The sequence below is a fragment of the Canis lupus genome, chromosome 9 (assembly GCF_003254725.2).
Source record: "Canis lupus dingo isolate Sandy chromosome 9, ASM325472v2, whole genome shotgun sequence".
Classification (NCBI taxonomy): domain Eukaryota; kingdom Metazoa; phylum Chordata; class Mammalia; order Carnivora; family Canidae; genus Canis; species Canis lupus.
In genome coordinates, this window is record NC_064251.1 from 40,076,819 (window position 1) to 40,092,801 (window position 15,983).

General features: G+C 43.5%; 1 long non-coding RNA gene across 1 annotated transcript; it reads right to left on the reverse strand.

Moving 5' to 3' along the window:
• Positions 1-1,203: 1,203 nt before the first annotated feature.
• Positions 1,204-11,115, reverse strand: LOC112655532 (uncharacterized). The gene is made up of 3 exons (XR_003133747.2): positions 10,910-11,115; positions 6,493-6,649; positions 1,204-1,338 (listed from the first exon to the last, which is right to left on the reverse strand). It is a non-coding gene; the product is annotated as an uncharacterized LOC112655532 (long non-coding RNA).
• Positions 11,116-15,983: the final 4,868 nt, after the last annotated feature.

Below are 15,983 nucleotides of genomic sequence, written 5' to 3' on the forward strand. Positions count from 1 at the left end.
AATTTATTCAGCAAAGTCTGGCTGAGCCGGTGGGGCAGAGAACCTGGGCTTTCAGACTCCTGTTTAGTGCTATTTCTGGGACATCTGTTCTGACACCTTATCTTTGATAGAGGAGGATGCTGTCATGCAGGGGGATACACAGATCGGCATCGGGTCATCTAGGCCACTGAAAGGACTACCTGGAGCTGCATCTGACTGCCCTACCAAAGTCTTCCACCTCTAGCTGGGCAGATGGGTAGTGATGTCTCTTATTTCAGAAATTGGTTGTGTGCATGTGCATCTCTCTCTGTATATCATCAGCCAACATCAGAAAAAACTTTCTTCCATTTTAAAAACACAAAGAGAATTTAGGAAGTAAAGCAAAATGGAAAGAAGAATGGTCCCACTGCTCAAGCATTCACTTTTGGGTACATTTACTTCATTGTTTTTCCCATATATAATTCTTCCTCCTCCTTTCTCCTAGTTGAATTCATATTGGCTGTACAATTTCACGCCCTGGTCTCACTGACTACCATAAGTATTTTCCATGTTGTTACACGCTTTTCATAAGTGTCATTCTGAAGGCAGCAAGCTCACTAGACCGACTCCTGATTGTTGGACATTTAGACTGTTTCAGATTTTTCACTATTACACCTAATGCTTCAAAGAGCAGTTTTGTGTAGGATGGTTTTGAATATTCAGGGTGATTATATTGGGCTGGAATTTGAGAGAGAATACTGAAAATGTGTACTCCAGGTGGTTGGCTCTCCCATAGTTGGCCCACCCTTCCAGGTGCCATGATAAGGCTAACACATCCCCTCTCCTCTTTCTTCAGCCTTTTCTGGGGTCTGTGTTGATTTTTTATTCTCCTTACTCCCACAAGACCTTTAAGTTATTTCCTAAGACTCCTCCATTAAAACCTGTCACATTAGTAAGAATACTCTGTTGAAAGTGAAGGAAAAAAATCACATCCTTAAGTGTATTGATCAAAAAGGAATTATACTGGGCTGCCTGGGTGGCTCAGTCAGTTTAAGTGCCTGCTTTTGGCTCAGGTCATGATCTCAAGGTCCTGATATCGAGCCCTGCATCAGGCTCCTCATTCAGTGAGGAGTCTGCTTCTCCCTCTGCCCCTAACTCTACTCGTGTTCTCTCTCAAATAAGTAAATACAATCTTTTAAAAAATGTATTATACTAGTTTATTAAACTGAAAAGCCATTGGCTTCAGGTATAGCTGGATCCAGGTGCTTAGGCAGTATGATCAGGACCTGATTTTTCACTGCTTCTTACTCCAGTACTGCTGGTGGTTCCATCTTTAGGCCTTGCATACTGGCATTGGTTTCAGCTTGCCTGTTTCTAGGCCTGCAAAAAAGAACAAGAACAAGATTTTCTCCCTTGTAGCTCCTACAAAAGCCCCAGAATTCACTTTGATTGGGCTAACTTAGGTTGTTCATTCACTCCTGAACTAATCACCATCGTCAGAGATACGTCCTGGCCTTAAGCTTAGTGGACATGAATAACATGCTTTGTGCCTTGGACTGGGGTTGGCTCCACTTGTCCCAGAGTCCACAGATTAGGAGAGATGGTCCCTGCAAAGCATGCTTGGGGCATTGATTATCACAAGAAAAGAGAGTGGATACTGGAATGGAGAACACAAAACACTAGATGCCAGTCTGTTTGGGGAAAGAATTTTGTCTCAGAAGCATAACATTTTGGACCTGAAGGGTCCTGCAAACACATCTCCCTACTATCCCAGACAACCTCTCTGAGAGATAGCCATTCCAATTCTGTCTGCATCCCTCTAATGATAGGGAGCTCACCACTCTTCAGACCAACTCATTCCACCCTGGGTAGCTGTGACTGTAAGAGAATTGATTCTTCTTTCCACTGAGTGTTTAAATCTGTCTATCTATCTAACTGTACACTGACGCTGGCCCTATTGGACCCAGCTGGAAATCCCTCATATATGTAAAGACTGACATCACAGCCTCCTGGGGTCTTTTTTTCATGCCACAAAACAGCCCTTGGACTTTGTTGTATGCGACTTGGTTTACTATCTCTTTGCCATTGGCTTGCTTCTTCAGAGTAGTTCATCAGAGTCAAGAACTGACTGTGAGGCTGAAATCTGATGCAAGTATATGAATTCATGGCTTCTTGAAAAGTCTTTTTTTAACTTATTTTTTTAAAGATTTTATTTATTCATGAAAGACACAGAGAGAGAGGCAGAAACATAGGCAGAGGGAGAAATAGGCTCCCTGCAAGAAGCAGGGAGCCTGATGTGGGACTCAATCCCAGGACCTCTAGATCACAACCCGAGCTAAAGGCAAACACTCAACCACTAAGCCACCCAGGCATCCCTTGAGAAGTCTTAAGTAAGATATCCAAGTCTCTTCTTTAAACACCTGGTCAGCTATGGAGGGGGTTGGTTCCTGTCCAAGTTGTCACTTCCCTTTGTGGCTCATGTGAATTGCTCTTTTAGCTTGTTTCAGGGCTCTGAAAGCAGACGTAACAAGCCCAACCATGTGTTATTTAAAAGAAGATTTATTACACTGATCTGAAGGGATTCTTTTCTAGGAGGTACACTGTATGCTCCTGTGGCTGGCAAATGATGCCCACTGTTTGACTGCATGGGCCTCCCTTGCAAGCTCTCTTTTCTGCCACCATTTTTTCTGGTGCTCAGAGCTGGCCTCTGCTCCTGGGACAGCAGCCAACACATTATGGATCCAGTAGGTCATAGTTTAGATAGCACATGGATGGATCACCTTGTCTTGGTGACCCTGCAGCATTTTGTGCCAGCCAGCCTCAAGCATATGATGCTGCCATTCCTCTGGTTACCAAAAGCAAGGGAGGTCAGTGAAATTATCCATTAGCTAGATTCAATCAGAGTCAGACCTAGGTGGCGACGGTTTAAACTCTCTCTGCCATCTGAGTGGGTTAGGGTAGTCCTTGCTGCTATAACAAGCAAACCTCAAACTGTATAGTGGCTTGGGTGTGACAGAAGCCATTTTTCCCCTCTTTTACAGGTCTAGTGTATGATCAGGTCAGTAGGATGCCATTCTTCATGTTGTCTCTGGGGCCCAGGTTCCTGGATGTTCTATCACCTTCAGCTATAGGCTTCCAAGAGGATTCAAGGGGTGTCTCCACGTCAGCCAGCCAGAGAGTAGCACCAGCAAAGGGGAGTGCCCATGAAAGCTGTGTAGGAGACAGTCCTGGAAATGGCACAAATTTCTGCTCATCTCTCATTGGCCAGGGCAGAATTTAACCACAAGGCCTATGGATGACTGCAGGAGAAAATGGGAAATACAGTCTAGCTGTGGCTAAACGGGAAGACCTAGATTTTGGTGAGCAGAGAGCAGTTTGTGGCACACAATCCCAATCCAGATTCAGAGCCTAGACCGTTTAAAGAAGAAGCCAAAGAAATGAGTGCATGTCCTCAGAGGAAGGGTGGCCGGGCTGGCAGGCAGGCACACAATCCTCCCTACTGGTACTCTCCCGCTGAGACTCCCTTCTAGCCATCTCCGAAGCGCTGGTTCCATCTAGCAACCTTGACTGATCATGACCCATTCCCAGGGCAAAGGCAGGGGACCCAGTTTGTGCACAAGACCCAGAGACTTCTTGAGTCACTACATTCTACTCATTGCTTCTCTCACTATGCGTGATTTAAAGGCATCATGATAACATCATCTGGACAAATTTTGAAACTTCGGCTGAACTGCTTGGGATGCCTGAAAGCTTGTCGGACAAGAGAAACTGATTTGTAACTTGGAGGCAAGCGGCAACTCAGGGATGGATTTCTGATAACATGGTGTGATCGATGTGTAGCGTTTCCTGACTTCTCTTAACAACACTTCAGCTGCCATGACTCCATCTTGTCAGCTCACTTCACATTCACATTCGTTTTCAAAGGATCATCTCAAACTCAAGTGTCTTTTATAGACTCTTAGCCTGCTCAGTTAGCTATAATTATTGCCTTGATGATCAAGTTGAAGATCCACTTGCTGCTGCATGACAACTTGCCCAAGAGGGACCCTCTTCCCACGCAGCCTGAGCTCACCTGCATGGCGGTCCAGCATGCACCGCCCCCAGCCCCCTCCAATTCTCCAACTGCTTTGATGCTCCTGACTCAGATTTCTTCCCTGGAAAGAAGCCCTGCTCTGCTCAGATGACAGTAAAGGAGGATGGGGTTCTAGACTTGTGGCTGTTTGTCACTTTGCATGCTAACTGATTGCATGCAAGTTGCACCACAGGCAGTGTAGGTCATCTCAGCAGACCCAGGAGATTTTTTTCAAAGTCACAAGTTCATGCTGATGTGTTGATAGTCACACCATTTCACCAAGCCCTTCTTCTCTTATTATCACATAAGAATCTCTTGATTTATGTTCTTGTTTCCTTCTCAGAGCCCCCAGCTCTTTCTCTCTCTCACACACTAGTTTCTAAATGCCAAGCTGTGCATTGTCAAGCCAAACTATACGTTGAATTATAATAATGCCCACAGCTTTCAAAACATCAGCATTCAAATGCCAACTTGTGGCTACTTGCTCCCATGATTTCTTGACAACATTCTATACACTGCATGTCTATTAATATTCATCTGAGCCAGGGGATTGTGTTGCTGATTACTTTTTCCACTTTACTAAATTTATTAACAATGGTTTACACATCCAGCACATTCAGGAAACCAGCAACAGTGTAATTTCACTTAGGATTCCATGATTCCTTTTATTATGGTTGGATCTTATCCAAGCGTCCTTTTAAGAAAGAACACTCCACAATGAGTAAGATATGGACTATATAAAGTAAGAATCTTTCCCTATTTGAGAGGTCTTTCAGAATAATCCTATTCACACGTATACAATACAAGGACATTTTTGCCCAGGGCAAATGGCCCTAAATGATTCAGTGAGGAGGTGTGTGGTGTGCTGAATGGGGCAAGGGGATGCACTGAGGTTGGAAGGTAGTCATAGAAAAAGGCATGGCTGAGTTGGCCCTGGGACACCAGTTCTAGGTCCCAAGAAAGAATTATCCCAGACTCTTCAGGCCCTGCAGATCTAGTGAAGTAGACACACACACACACACACACACACACACACACCTACCCTAGATCTATATGGCTATAGCCTATTCAGTGTTATTCCCTCTCCATGGAACAAGTCTTCCATTTCTGCCCAAACTGTGAACTATCCTAATCCTGAGTACGAAGATATGTGATACCATCCACACCACACACATGCCTTCCCTTCTGCACACGACACACTATCTACACCTCTTGTACCATTTGCCACACTCGATTGTAGTATGTGTATGTGTGTCTTTATGTCTGTCGGTCTATTTTCCCTTTTGACCATGGGCTCTTGGGTGCAGAAAGCATTGCTTCTGCATCTTAATACCCTTAGTGTCTGGCATGTGGTCAATACTTGATGAATGTTGAATGAATGGTTAAAATTAGTATCCAACTCATCATAAAATCTTAATGAACATTAAACTCTCAGTGAATTTTATCCCATCCGGAGTCTCTTCTTTATCAATATCTAGGAAGACATTTGATATGCACACTAATGATGACCATGCATATTTCATAGAAATGTTCCAGAATCTACCAAATCCCCATATTTGTCATTTATAATAGCATCATGTTATTTGTGTTATAATGGCACTGTGTTAACACATTCCATTTCATTTGGTCAGCCCCCTCTTCTTCGGCCTTTGGGTTGTTGACAATTTCTAGTTATTATGGGTAATGCTGCCATGGATGTGTTTTCCTTTCTTTTGGGCTAATATCATGGGGTTTGTTACCAAAGAGAGAATTACTGGGTCAGAGAGTATAAACAGTGGCTCAGGTTTCATTCATGTTGCCTGATTGCTTATGTAAATTGGTCCAGTTTTTCTAGAAAGCAATGCTAAAGGATGTACTTCCACCAGCTGCCAATCTTGGGTTTTTCTCATATTTATTTTTGCGGCTTTAATAGGCATGTAATGGGACCTGAAAGTTGCTTGGATCTAAATTTTATTTCATAGCTGGCGAGATCGCACATGTTTCCACATGGTGATTTACTACCTCCATTTCCCGGTGTGATTCTGTTCATCTCCTTTGACCACTTATCAGGGGCAATCACACAGCAGCCCATCCATTATCTGTTTTGGGCAGTAAGCAGACCTGGGAAGGGGAATGTGACAGACATAATGGATGCCACTGCTTTCCTTTTAATATTTATTTTTATTACATTGTGGTGCAAAATTTTCATTCTTATGTATTTGAACCCATCCATCAGATGGTATCTGTTTCTTCAATAGCTGGGAATTTATCTCCTCATCGGCGGCAGCAGGGATGGCGATGCCAGTCCCTTGTCTCCAGGTTTGTCACAGATTAACGGTAAGAGACAACTGAACTTGACAGGCATGCTGTATGAATTTAAATGAACTCTCCCCTGGCCCGTTAGCCAACTGTCCCAGTGATGTTTATTAAATAACAATTTCTTTCCCCAATGTGTTCTTTTGCTGGCCTACTGTTAGTTTTACCAGGGTCCAAATTCATCTTGGGAATCTCTTCTAGTGAACTTTGCTGCTTTTGACTCAGTGCAGGATGGTTGCTGTGGTTGACAATTCACATCTTAATCGTTCAGAAGGGATCAGCTATCACTGCCATTAAAAGACGAATCCTTTGATGGTTCTTTACCTGGAAGAATAAGCATCCCACACTCAGAGCCATCGAATTCTATTAGAGGACTTATGGGGATTTACATTGGTATTGCATTCACTCTATATATTGACTCTGGACAGAGCATATGTACTTAGGGATTACAATTAGACCACAGCTGGAAAGCTCCCCAAAGACCTCAGAGCTTTAGACAAAGGGAAGAATAAAGTTTCCTTCAAATGGGCCTGACCTGAGATACATCTCAAAGTGTTAGTTGGTCCCAAAGCTGATCATTTTAAGTAATGTAATTTTTCTGTAATGTAAAATTTTACATTTTAAGTAATGTAATACTCTCACTCCCCATCCAGGATGGTGATCTGGACATACCCAGAGCAAGAAGACCCAGAGAGAATCTTGGCTGTACTCTATGAGTTCTATGGTAAAGGTGTCAGCGGGTTGGTGGTGGATTGGGGTGGGGATGGCAATAGAGGATCCACAGCCCCTCCAATCAGTCTGGAGTCACAGAACACAACTCCCACTATTTTAGCACCAGTATTTTCAATTCTTCTGCTCAAGTGTCTTTCAGTTACAATCTCCTGGCAAAGCCCCCACTTGTATACCTTCTCCTCCATCACCCCTGGGCTTGCTGAGCACACCTGAAGGAAGACCACACAACCAGCCTCATTGATGCTGCATAATTCATGGTGTCCAAGCTCAGCGATGCTAGTGATCCTACTCTGTTTCTGTGGTTTGCATTCTCTCCTCCAGGGCCCCTTCCCCCTCCTTCCTTTTCCACTAAGAGTAATGTCCTTGCTCAGGTGTGGATCTATTTCTTCTGGAGCTCTGCTTCCTTCCTAAGCAGAGACCTCACTCTCCTTATTGTATGCTCATTGTCCTGTGTTCTCAAACTCACCTTCTCTATTGCTTCTTCCCCATCAATGCTTAAATATATTGTCTTCACTGTTTAGATATTTTAGGACTTGAACGTTCTTCTAGTCAACCTAACATACAGACAATGGGTAAACAATAAAGGGAGATCCTCTCTAGCAAAGCTATGTGACTCCCCCTGGTCATTGTCTTATTCGGCTCTCCTTCTCTAGCACATCCACAAGCTTGTCTACATTTGCTGTTACATTCCTTCAATTGCAACTAGCTTCTTAACTCATGACCTTATGGATTTTTTGCCCTTACTACTCTACAGAAACTATTTTTTTTACCAATGTAATAATAGCTTTCTTTTTTTTTAAAGATTTTATTTATTTATTTATTCATGAGAGACAGAGAGAGAGAGAGAGAGAGAGGCAGAGACAGGGGCAGAGGGAGAAACAGGCTCCATACAGGGAGCCTGATGTGGGACTCGATCCGGGGTCTCCAGGATCATGCCCTGGGCTAAAGGCGGCATTAAACCGCTGAGCCACCCAGGCTGCCCATAATAATGGCTTTCTTATCTTTTTTTTTTTTTTTTTTTATTTTTTATTTTTTATTTTTTGGCTTTCTTATCTTTAAATCCAGTACTCACTTCTAGGTTCTCATCTTGACTTCCAAGCAGCCTAAGACAATGCTATTCTCTCCTTCTGGAAACACCTTTTCCCTCTGACTTGGGAATAGCCTATTCTCTTGGCTTCTCACCCACTAAGTAGCCCTCCCTTCTCGGTCTCATCTTTTGGCTTCTCATCCTCTGCCTGGTCCTCCAACATTGGTGTCTCTTGGGGTGCTGCATATAGCCTTGATTCTCCCCACTTGACACTCTGTTCCTTGACCATCACTTTCATCCTTGTGGCTTCAATGACCCTCTATCTGTATGTGGATGACTTTCCAATTACATTAGCAGGCCTGTGACACCTCTGTCTTGAATTTTAGGCCCTACTGTGAGCTCTGGAACTGGAATGTCTGCCGTGTGACCTTGGGCAAGTTACTTGACATCAGTGCCTCAGTGTTTTCCTCCTACGCTTCAAGTGAGGGCTACATTGAGTTGTTGTCATTACTATTATGAATAACCAACTATTTGCTGGAATATCATTTCCTTCAGGTGACTCTAAGTCATATTGATTGTGACCAGCCCAAATCTAACTTGCCGTGTTCACCTAGCTTCCAAAATATTCATCTCCCCTGTGTTCCTTTCCTTTTTGGTGGATGATACCACTGAAATCCCCAAACATCCTGGACCATCCTTCTATCTTTGTCTCTGTGGCCAAGTAATAACCAAATCTATGCATCTATATCCTAAACATCTCTCCTTATCCATTACCCACCTCCTCTGCCCCCACCCTCACTCCAGCCACCATCAACTCTCACTTAGGTCTGCTTCAGGAGCTCTTTAGTGGGTCCCCATTGCTCTGAAAATCCAAACCCCTTGCCATGGTTCACAAGTTCCTATTTGGTTTGGTGCTGCTCATTTATCTTTTAATGCTTTCCCCACACTCTAGCATCTAGCCACTCTAAATGTGACCCCTTTCCTTGCACCCACTATCACTTCTGGCATTTTTATCTGCTATTCCCTCTGCCTGAAAGTCCTTTCCCTGTCCCCTTTTCCTGCATTACTAACTACTCATCTTTGGAGCTTTGTATTAAAGGCCATACCCTTTAGGTAGCTTCTCTCATCTCCCAGTGCAGGATGAGATGCCTAGTCTTTCATGCTCCTACAGCATTCTGTATTTCACCTATCACTGGGACTGCCCCCTTCATGCCCCCTTATGTTTAGAACACCATATTCCCCACTAAGTATCATGATACTCTTGTTCACTCCTATATGTCCAATGCTTGGCATATGGTAGGTTTCCATAATATTTGTGCTCCATAAATATTTGCTGAATAAATATACCATTCCACATCCTGTGACAATATGCATGCTGTATCTATGCTCTTCAATACATTCTCTATTTTAAACCTGGTACTGAAAAGCAAGATCCTTCTCTCTTGCTCATTCTCCTCTAAATAATTCCCAGTCCTTGCCTCTGAGAAGCTCAGTGTAATGATGGAGATGTATAAGGAAGCAGGTAAAGACAATGCGGCTAACACAAAGTGATCTGTGTGTATGAGAATCAGCAATATGGGATGGAGGCAGAAGAGGGGGTGGGTAAATACTTCCTGGAAGAATTGACTGACCTGTTTTTTTTTTTTTTTAAAGGAAGAGTTGGACAGGAATGGAGGAGAGGAAAGAGGCTCATGTATTATTGCTCACATTCTTCTATGTGTCAAAAAGCAGCTAGGCAGAGACAACCCTTATGTCTACTTCCACATAATTTTTATACCTCCCATCAGCTCCATTTCACTGAGAGATGTAATGCACACCTTGGATACTGAACACTACACCCCTTTCTCAAAACCCCTCCAATGTCTTTACTCATCTAAATAAACCTGGCTTGTCCTGTGGGGCAAATGCTGCATAACTGATGCTACTAATGTCCAGTGCATGCCCGTCTTCACTCATGATTTCCCCAGATGAGGGAATAGATGTGGAAGAGGTGAATTGTTTTGAGGAGGTTGCACAGAGCTAATTAGAAACACATCCAGGAGTCAACTCCAAGGACCTGCTCTTTTCACCGCAACCTGCTGCCTGCTACATTTTTAAACACACATGTGCTAAAGAGTGATAGTTTGATGGAAGTGGGGTACAGAGGAGCAGCACTCAAATCTTGAACTTGAACAGTTAGCCTTCCTCCATAGATTCTTCATGAAATGTATCACTTACTAGGAAACAAAGACACTTATTCAATAAGAAAAGACAGAAACATTTTGCCTTCCATATCCTAAGACTGCAGTTCAATGAAGTTAGAAATAAATTTCACAAACAAGAAGGGGTTATCCAGTCACAGAGACGTTAGTACTCCTAAATAAAGCCAAGGAAAGAGAAGCAATTCAGAATAGAGTATTTAAAGAACAAAGATATAAACACAGCATAACATATAAATTTATGGGATGCTGCCAGACTGGTACTTAGAGGAGAAAGTATTACTCGTGATGGCCTCTATTAGTGAGAAAGAAGAAAAACCAGGAATTAAGTCTCTACCTAAATAACCCAGAAAGGGTACAAATTATCAAGTGAAAGGAAAGTGGGAAGAGTAATAAACTCCCAAACAGAAATGAATAAAACAAAGACATAAAATTGAATTTGAAGCACAAGTTAAGACAGTACCTCCCTAACTTGGCAATGCATCAGAATTACCTGGGAGGCTTGTTTGAACAATGAATATTCCAGCATGAACTCAGACCTACTGAATCAGACTCTTGGCAGGGTACGGGGCTGGAATCTGTATTTCTGACAAATTCCCCACATGACTGTTACACATACACACTCACCTTTCTATCCTTTGATGTTGAGAGCCATTGTCTACACTGATTCTCTCATGAGACTTACGAGGTCCTTTGTCACCAGGATGCTTGGTAACCTTTATCCTCTCTTCCCTCCACATGGTGGGAATAACTAGATCACAAAGGGACTCCAGTTTCTGGACACAGCCGCCAGGTTTAAGAGTGGACACTTGACCTGTGCGGGGCCAGTGTGTCCTTTCTCTGGGACTTTTTGATTTGGAGCCTGGAGAGTTGCATAACCTCCCTCTCATAGTCTGGATTGTTATTTATGAAGTAATAAGCTCTGTACCACTATGTCTCCCACTCTGCAGAGTAGAAAAGGGAGGAAGCCAGTCTTTAGAGAGAAAAGGCTGAAGGCAACATATAGAGAGAAGCACAGATGCCAGAGAGAAGAGGAAAGCCCAGTGTGATTTAAGCCCTTGCTTCTTTTTGTCCTAAGACCCAATTGCTTCCTGCCCTTGGAAGTGCACTTATATTATTTTCCCTTCATGTGTAAGCTGGTTTGAGCAGAGTCTTGTCCCATACATCAAAGGAAGCATAGCTAATTTACACATTTACTTAGTTCCTCTCTCTCCAGGCACAGGCTCCCAATGTCACCACCCACTCTCATCCTTCCAAAAGGAATGTAGCTATAGGAATCAATTCCCTCTGTGCCTTGGTGACCATAATGTCTTTTGGGTTCTGGTATAAGAGAGGTCTATCTTATGATTCAGACTCTACTTTCTTCTCTGTGACATACCTTTCTGCTTCTCAAGGTCAAATCTCACTGTGTATCCAAGTAGCCATAGAGATGGGCACAACTTGTGGCAACAAGGAGCAAGATGGCCCATCCTTTGGAAAACTGTGGAATAAATAATAAATCATAGAACCTATATTCATAATATTTTTTTAATTGAGAAGACACATCTAGTAGTAGGTGCTGTCACAGGAGTCATCACCAAATATTCCAGAATATATGCTGAATATCTCATTGAGACTGAGGACAGTGTTAAGTCTGGGTGTTCTATTTTTTAAAGATTTTATTTATTTATTCATGAGAGACACACACACACAGAGAGGCAGAGACATAGGCAAGGGAGAAGCAGTCTCCCCGCAAAGAGCCAACGCAGGACTCGATCCCAGACCCTGGGATCATGCCCTGAGCCAAAGGCTGAGCCACCCAAGCATCCCAAGTCTGGGTGTTCGGAGACAAGTAGCATGTGATCACTTCCTATGGAGTCTGGCTGGTGAAGGAAGAGGACTCCTTCTGAAGGAACAGAAGGAGTGTGGAGGTGGGGTCTCAACTCTAACTACTGGAGCTGTCAGAGGAGGCCACGTGGAAGAGGAGTCATTTGAGTTGCATCTTCATGAGTGAGTTCACAGGCAGATAAGGCAGCAGGAAGAGCATGTGGAAAGGCAAAGCATGGCACTCGATCATATGGGTCACTGGAGACTAGAGGGCCCGTTGGGGAGCAGTGGGGATGAGGTATATGAGGCAGGTGGAGACCACATTTGGAAGGCCTTATGTGCTCTGCTCCAGGGATTGTACTTGATCATGGTGGTGAGAGAAAACTGGGAAGGGTTTTAAGATGAGGAGTGGCCTTGGCAGATGTGTAGTTATTAGTGCTATTTGTCAATTATTTCTGACTCTCCTCTCTAGGCCCTTGGTGGAACCATATTTCTGGGCCTCCTTGTCCTTGGTTGGGATCACATGAATGACTTTGGCCAGACATGAATGGAAGTGACATATGTTATTTCTGGGTCAAGTATCTAATTGCTGGGGTAGGGTCCCATAGAGTTCTCTTCCCCTCTTTCTTGGTAACTGTCAGTGTTCCAGATGGTGACTGCTCCACTTGCCTGAGGGTAGGGATGCAGCAGAACCCTTGGAAGCCCCCTGCCAGACATGCAGCTTGAATGAACAAACAATAGACTACTGTTCTTTTTAAGTACTGAGATTTGGGTTGCTTGGTTGCACAGCATATCCTGGTTTGTCCTGACTGGTATAGCTGAGTCATCATCCATCCCCAAGTTGGGGGTGTATGGTAAGAGGATGGCAGACAAAGCTGGGCCTCTGTCTACACCAGTGGAGGATAAGGAGGTCTGGGGGCCCTCAGATGGGCAGCCCAGGGACCAGCCACCAGCAGTCACCCGTATCTCATGGCCCATGTGACCAGTACTCTTGACCCCCTCAGCGCCAACCACCCAGCTGCACCTTGGACAATGTGAAATTATGAATGTAATGATGAAAAGTGAAGGCCTAGAGAGATTATACACAGGGAAAATACCTTGACTTAAAAACAAGCACATGAACTTTGAGAATGCAAATCTTCTTCCAGCTAAATAAATAGTACCAGTCCAAAAAATGGCATGCACAAATTTTGAAAAGTGTGATTGAAGAAAAATGATCACAGGAAACAAAATATAATGGCAAGAAAGCAAAATATAGTGCGAAAATATGGACTTCAAAGTCACAGATCTGCCTTCAGACTCTGCTTTCGATATTTGCAAAATAACCTCCCCACATTCACCCAACCTTTCACCTTCTGTTTGCCCAATAAATACTGAGTGCCTCTTGTGTGCCTCTGAGCCATTGGGACACTGACTCAGCCCTACGTGGCACCTACCATCCCAGGCACCCACATAAGAATGTGGGTTCCCCATCTGTGCTGTGGGAAATGCACTCACCTGCTGGGGGCTGTGAGTATGAAGTTAGATGGGCCATCTTCCAGTGCGCCCAGCAGCCCAGAGATACTAAACTGATGATGACTAAGAATATTAAAATGTCACAGACCAGTAATAAACCACAAGATGCTGTAGAAAAACCACTTCTATTTAATAATCATTGGCGACCCATGCATTATTTAGAGTTTACAAGAAGCCTGTTTGTAACATTTGAAGTCACAATGGAAATGGAAAGGAAATTTCGACTGCAGACTCTTTACTCCAAAACACTTCTCCCTAAGCCCATGCATGGGAGTCTAAACATTCTGTTAGAGATGATTTGGCCCTATAACATAGGGCACAGAGAAAAGGGTTAGGAGGGAGGGGGCTGGCTCATTACGCCACTCATTTGACAACTGGTTCTCTGGTCTTTTAGCCTGGTACACCTGGGCTACCTGGTGTGTGCAGAGCAAGTTGCCTCCTCCCTCCCCAGCCCTGAAGATGGTAGGATACTGTCCACACAATGTACACAGAATTTAAAAGAAATATCTCAGGTAGCTAGACCTGCTCTGTGTCTAATTACATTTTGTTTTTAGGAGAGGAAACAGTGTGGAAGGAGCATGGGCTTCAGAGTCATGAGCATTTAGAGTCAAATCCAGCTTTGTGTCCTTGGCAGTGTAATTAATCTTTCTGAGCCTTGGCTTTTCCCACTTTAAAAGGGACTGATAAAAATAAATAAATAAATAAATAAATAAATAAATAAATAAATAAGGACTGATAATGAGGCTATGATAAGGGTATATACACACATTCCCTCTATGTATATACATATATCCAGATGTATATATACATAAATATATAAAAATAGGAATATGGATATACCATACATACACATACACATACATTTATGCAAAAATACATATTAACATATGTTTATGTATATATATGTAGATTGTGCATACAAACATTCACATACATACACGGCCTAGCACAGTGTCTGATATCTGGTCAGAATCTAGAAAGTGTTAGTACTCTTTCTACAACTGTGAGGGCTGACCTATGGTAGTTATGTCAGGCTCTATATGATCTGAAGAATAATAGCTGTGGGGTCTCTGGAACTGTTCTCCAAAAACAATTTTTCCTAGCTTAGTTACTAGAATTCAGGCATCAAATTTTCTCCCCAGATGCCATTTTAACTGGGTACCAAGATAGAAGAGGGCATCAAACAGCTGACAAAAGATACTGTCCCAGACTAGAGAAAGGGCTTCCTGCTGGTCAAAGTCACCCTAGAACCGTTCCAGCTTCAGGCCAGTCTTGACCTTCTCTGCCCTGTCTCTTAATCCTGTACTGAGACCCAAGAGGTCAGAGGCACGAAGCTAAGATTCTTGGCTACCTTCTCCCTGTGGCTTTTCAAAACTTCTAGATTTTAATTTTATCCTGAAAGTAATGTAAATCTACCCATTTGAAACCATATTGTCCATTTCTGAGATTCTACTAAGAAGATAGCCAAGCGAGTAGCTCTGGTAGGGAGGCTTCTGGGACACCTACTAACCAAAGCCAAACATTCTGAGTAGACTTTCCAAAGCCAGCTAATCTCTGGGATCACCCAGGATGCACATTAAAATGTTTATTTCCATGCAGATCCATGGGAATTTCAAGAATGGTATGTGATGGGGTAGTGAAAGCTCTAGTTTTACGGGTTTTGTCAGGGCTTCTGATGAATGGCTGGCACGGAGAACCACAACTCTCCAGTGGAGCCAGATCTTTTGTGGTACCCCGACGAAACAAGGTAGGCTACCTTCCTGTGGACCCGCCTCATAAGTGGGTACCTTCACTTTCTCCAGTGACTGGGACCCTTCTACCCTGGGATTGACCTCACTTTTTTTTTCAAAGGTTTTATTTATTTATTCATGATAGACATAGAGAGAGACGGAGACAGAGACAGAGAGACAGAGACAGAGACAGACAGAGACACAGGCAGAGGGAGAAGCAGGCTCCATGCAGGGAGCCTGACATGGGACTCGATCCTGAGTCTCCGGGGTCACACCCCAGTCTGAAGGTGGCACTAAACCACTGGGCCACCTGGACTGCCCATTCATTCTAAATTCCCCTGCCCTTGCCCTCATATCTGATAAGGGAAGAGGCAGAGGAAGAAGAGCTAAGATTGGCTGAGTCCCCAGTAGAGGCCAGGTCCTGGGCAAAGGGCCCCAACTCACGTTATCCCATTTAATCCTCAAAGTACATCAATATCTAATGGTGTTTTGGGATAAGGAAATCAAGGGTGAGAGAGTCTAAGTAGCTGGTTTTCATGGGCACACATGAATCTGAATCTAGGTTTTTATGTCTCTAAATAGCAGGCTCTTCCTCCTAGACACCATGAGTGACAAACAACTTACATTTCAAACGAGGTTTTCCCTGCTCT